This window comes from Octopus bimaculoides, chromosome 21, assembly GCF_001194135.2.
Source record: "Octopus bimaculoides isolate UCB-OBI-ISO-001 chromosome 21, ASM119413v2, whole genome shotgun sequence".
Classification (NCBI taxonomy): domain Eukaryota; kingdom Metazoa; phylum Mollusca; class Cephalopoda; order Octopoda; family Octopodidae; genus Octopus; species Octopus bimaculoides.
This window is the reverse complement of record NC_069001.1, coordinates 15,667,842-15,673,480: the sequence shown is the minus strand read 5'-3', so window position 1 is coordinate 15,673,480 and position 5,639 is coordinate 15,667,842. Positions and strand designations below refer to the sequence as shown.

General features: G+C 38.3%; 1 long non-coding RNA gene across 1 annotated transcript in view; it reads right to left on the bottom strand.

Moving 5' to 3' along the window:
- Positions 1-5,307, bottom strand: part of LOC106875257 (uncharacterized) — a 16,847-nt gene extending 11,540 nt beyond the window's left edge. Inside the window, exons 1-2 of the long non-coding RNA XR_008266461.1 lie at positions 5,226-5,307; positions 2,054-2,128 (exon numbers count right to left, since the gene is read on the bottom strand). This is a non-coding gene — a long non-coding RNA (uncharacterized LOC106875257). The remainder of the gene's footprint in view (positions 1-2,053; positions 2,129-5,225) is intronic.
- Between the last annotated feature and the right edge of the window lie 332 nt (positions 5,308-5,639).

Genomic DNA, 5,639 nt, shown 5'->3' with positions numbered 1-5,639 from the left:
CATTATCAAAGGTAATTTGCAGATATTGTCTGATAGTTCCAAGGAAATCATATACAGCTTCCAATTCTCCATCATCATTTTCTCTAACTTCTAATTCTCCACTAAACAGTTTTTGTCTGATTTTATGGGAAAGTCTACAACAAAATCAGCATCAACCAAGTTTCAGAGAAAATTCTATAACAAACTGCAAGATGTAACCCCACCGCACTCCTGCTGACATAATGCATTGTCTTATAGCTTCAAGATTCTGATGATGTGATTGTTTATTTTTAGAATGACATTGTAGGGTAGGTGTGAGAGACTGGATCTGGCCAATTTAAACATAAAACAGGTAGAATATTTTGGTCAGATGTGGCTGTTTAAATTTACACACATGTAAAGGACTTATCTTCTAGAAGACTTATCATTTATTAATTTACTCATTTTATATTATGTTGTTGGCCATAAGTTGCAAATGGGCCAGTCACTGATTCTTTGCATTTCTGCAGGTGATGACAGTAGCAGAGGAGTATTTGTAACTTGATGCAAAACAAACATCTCAAGGGATGTTGTTCCTATAGCACCAGTTCTTCATTGCTGTTTTTATTCTTCACTTATATACATCAATTTAAGACATACACACATACACTAATTCACCCACATATGCACTCACACACATATACAATAGGTATCTACAGAATTATCCATTGAATTTCTCACCCAAATATATTGGTCAGTCTTAGACTATAACAGAAGGCACTTGTCCAAAAGTGCCATACAGTGGAATCAAATTTGGAATCTTGTACTGTGAAACAGAGCTTCTTGATCATATGACTATAACATTGAGAATTTAGTGAGGAATGGTCCAGCTATATCAAAATGGAATGGTAAAAGTTCTTCAATCCTCTGGGACAATTGTGACATATTTTGGTCACAAGGGTTATAGTCTGTAATAGTATTGTCTGCCTTGAGGTTAGCTCTGATTGAAGTAATCTATGTGCAATGACATTCCAAATGTGATCATCCTTGCAGATACTGTGCACTCAGCACCACATCGAAGGTGATCTCCTTAACCAAGGGTTCTCAACCATTTTTTATCTATGGACCCCTTTGATTACTATTTTATTCTGTTGGACCCCCATAGCCATTTGATGCTTAAAATTAATTTTATAGAAACTTCTTTCAAAGTTCCTATTTTCATAAGCTGGTCATAAACGTCCGTGCTTGTTTCCAGACTTCGAGTTAACCCTTGTTTCATACATTTATTCTGAGTAAAGTAAAGTGTTCCTTTCATAACTCCAAAGTTTTTCTGGTGGTTGGAATCATATAAGATGCAGAGAAATATGTCCTGTGTATTACATGTGGTACACAGGACAGGAAAAGGGTTCAGAAGGCAGGATGCAATTTGATTGTTATTTCTAGCAGATTGAGCAACTGCACAGAGGTTTCCTCATTGGTTTGTTATATGTAATGCAAACTTATATTATGCTCTGCAATAGATAGACAGATATTTGTGTTGTATGTATGTGTGTACAACTTTGGATTGATTGAATTACAGCTTGTGTGTGGAGGGGGGGGGAGAGAAAAGAAAGGATGAGACAGAGAAAGACAGTATTATAGAAAATAAAAGAGTGGTGAGAGATCACTGACTGAAAACCTAGGTTCGTATAAAAATATTCTCTGTATTGTGTCTGTGTCAGTGTGTTTATGTGTAAGCAGGGGAAGATGAGAGGACATCAACTACAGACTACAGACATAATTTGTTGTGCTCAAAATAATATGTTTGGTAAAAAGACATTTAAACAATGTGCCAGTATGCTGTTTGTTTTCTTTTCAGTAATCACAAATGGTTATCATCTGTTATAAAATCTATATTTTTCTATTTGTATGTGTGTGTGTGCATGCATGTGCATGCATGTGTGAGTGTGTGTGCACATCTATATTCTGCATTTAGTGTGTTTATGTTGTGATGTATGTGTATGCGTTGCATTTTGTATGTCTTATTGCGTGCACATTAATACCAAATAAGAACGGTAACGCAGCAAATTCCAGCTGCAATGGATGCAATACCTACAGAATTTTTTTTATTTTGCCAAGGCGATACATTTGCTCAAACACAGCTTTACTATCCATATCATGACCAACAAACCTGGAACGAAAAGGTTAAAACAAAATGATCAAGAAGGAAAAAAATGGTTTCTATTGAAAGCTGTAAACATATTAGATTACACTGTGGTTACACTTTGGGAAGTGACTAAGCAATTCCTTATAGTTTGTAGGAGTGGAGGTGCAATGGCCCAGTGGTTAGGGCAGCGGACTCGCGGTCATAGGATCGCAGTTTCGATTCCCAGACCGGGCGTTGTGAGTGTTTATTGAGCGAAAACACCTAAAGCTCCACGAGGCTCCGGCAGGGGATGGTGGCGAACCCTGCTGTACTCTTTCACCACAACTTTCTCTCACTCTTACTTCCTGTTTCTGTTGTACCTGTAATTCAAAGGGTCAGCCTTGTCACACTGTGTCACGCTGAGTATCCCCGAGAACTACGTTAAGGGTACACCTGTCTGTGGAGTGCTCAGCCACTTGCACGTTAATTTCATGAGCAGGCTGTTCCGTTGATTGGATCAACTGGAACCCTCGATGTCGTAAGCGACGGAGTGCCAACAACATAGTTTGTAGGACTATCTCTATTTAAGGATGTTCTTACATGATGTCAGAAGACCAACGTTATATTACCAGTTCCAAACAGTGGATGGTTCATGTTTGTGACACTTTGACATAGTGAGTGATGTGCCAGAAGTGAAAGGAGATGGTAGGGGTGATGCACTGGAAGTAACCACCTATGATGTCACCAACTGAAGCTGACCAAGAACTTGTTGCCATTGTCATTAACCTCAAAAGCGAGGCTGTTTAAGACACCGACTTTATTTTCTGATCTCACTTGCAAAAAAAATCACCCCTCATGTTTACCTTCACCTCTGGCACATCACTCACTATGCTACAGTATCACAAATAGAAAAACATATTTCAGGTGTGTTCAATTACAAAATGATGGTCAGTGGAAAGCAAAAATGATGAAAGCAGCTGATTTATAATCCCCTTAAAAACTGCAAGATCTCTTTGCAGTCCTAGTGAAAGTATGTGAATTGACATCTCCAAATGATCTGTGGTTAAAATTAGAGGAAACCAATCCGAAGACTATAAATATTAAATATATCATGACCCTGATGTTGTGATTAATTTCAATGATTAAATCTTCAACATAGTTCCCACTGGTAGTGAGGACAAGATTTGACGATGGGTGGTAATGAAGTGCATAAATATGGCTTGTGTAAGGAGTCACTAGTCTCAAGGGAATCAACTACCAAATTAAGGTTCAACATGTGACTTATTATGATGCTAATTCTCTCACTCAATTTATGGCTGAACGTAAGCCAAAGTTATTTTGATGATCAAAAAGAAAAAAAAAGCCTTCAACACAACTAATAAGTCATATTTGGATATAAAAAAAAGGTGAAATATTCTTTTTTGAAGCATCTGGAGGAACAAGAAAGACTATTTTGATGGTTGATGTAAGGAAACATGGGAACATTTCTGTGGCAGTTACATAATTAAATATTGCTGATGTTTTAATGTCATCATCATCATCATCATCATCGTTGTTTAACGTCCGCTTTCCATGCTAGCATGGGTTGGATGATTTGACTGAGGACTGGTGAACCAGATGGCTACACCAGGCTCCAATCTGATTTGGCAGAGTTTCTACGGCTGGATGCCCTTCCTAACGCCAACCACTCATAGAGTGTAGTGGGTGCTTTTACGTGTTACCCGCACGAAGGCCAGTCAGGTGGTACTGGCAACGGCCATGCTCAAGATGGTGTATTTTATGTCTGGAGGTAAAACAGTTCAGCATTTTTTTTTTCATTCTTTTATTCAACCTGACCATCAATGACACAGCAACCTGTTACACTAACAAAAGGAACAGGAGCAGCAAAAGTGCTGAAATGGTGTTTGATGATAATCTGTAATGAGTGCACTAATGTCTCAGAGTTACTTCTGAGACCTTTGATCAATTTGTTAGGAATATCAGGGGAACAAATTCTCCTTTTGGTAGAATAACAGTAATCTTCACAGAAGACTTTCATTAGACACTTCCAGTGATCCCAAAGAGTACAAGTGCTGATCAAATCTTAAAAGAAACTTAAAACTGAAAACAAACATAAGAGCTTACCTTAAGGAAAATAAACTCTCATCTAGCTGTTATAATGATGATGATGATGATGATCATTATCATCATCTACATTTAACTCCTGTTTTCCATGCTGGCATGGCATGACAGGATCTGGCAAGGCAAGGAGATGCACCAGGTTCCATACTCTGTTCTGGCTTGGTTTCTACAGCTGGATGCTCTTCTAAATACCAACCATTTCACAGAGTGTATTGGCACCAACAAGAGTGCTTTTTACATGGAAACAGCACCAGTACTTTTTATACAACACTTTGGTTTTAGGATTTCAATTCTGTTGTGGTGGGAAGGTCCTACGCCTGCATGGAAAGGAATTAGTCTAAAATCTGTAGACACTTTTAGATCCCAAAGAAGCAGCAAACTGCTCACACTGAAGAGTTCCCCAATAACTGGGAGCTAACAGGTGTGTCACATCACAGACTCATATTAAAGAAAGGATCGCTACTTTTTCTCTTTAGTAAGTTGGCTGCTCCAAGTTTATCCAATGGCACGAGGTTATTAATCAAACAACTTAATTTGATTGAAGCCACAATACTGACAGACTGTGCTGCTATTGATGAGGATGTGTTTATCACAAGAATTTCAACACCTCCCAGTAATACCCCATGGAATTTAAAAGGGCTGCCATTCCCAGTCAGTATGCTTTGCCATGACCATCAAGAATTCACAGGGAGAGAAGTATTAAGAGGGGCTGGATCATAAGTGGAGGGTACCTGTTTTTCTCATGACTAATGATATGTCTCTCTCCTATGTCTATTTTTTACAAATGTAAGAATCAATAACAAACAAAAACAAAAACATTTTTTATAAAATATAATGTAAGTAAATTAATTTGTGATGTTCATTCATCATAGCATGTGTATGTATGCATTCATATAAGCATGCATGCAAACATAAATAGATATACACGTGTACATTTGTGTGTGTGTGTGTGTGTGTGTGCGTGCATATAATATATTATCCAAAATGTATAGTATTATATATCCATCATGGCTGATCTTACCAATCGGTTTTGCACAAGGAACAATCCAATTACATAACCTTACACTCATCAGAGTTAGCCGATATGGAAGGGAATATGGCGACTGCTCTCTATTGTTGGACATGGAATAACACAACCAGTTTGCGGCTGCTGTGGAAAAGGTAGTGAAATGAAAAAGGCCAGGGGATTAGGCTTGGAGTTATGTCCCTTGGTTGCATATGCTGTAAGGCCAGTAGCGTACCCAACCAAGGGACATAACTCCTAGCCTAATCCTCTGGCCCTTTTTCATTTCACCACCTTTCACAGCAGCCGCAAACCGATTGCGTTAATCCACTTCTGATAATAGAGAGCAATCACCATATTCCCTTCCATATCAGCTAACTCTGATGAGCGTAAGGTTATATAATCGGATTGTTACCCAACACTCCATAGTAT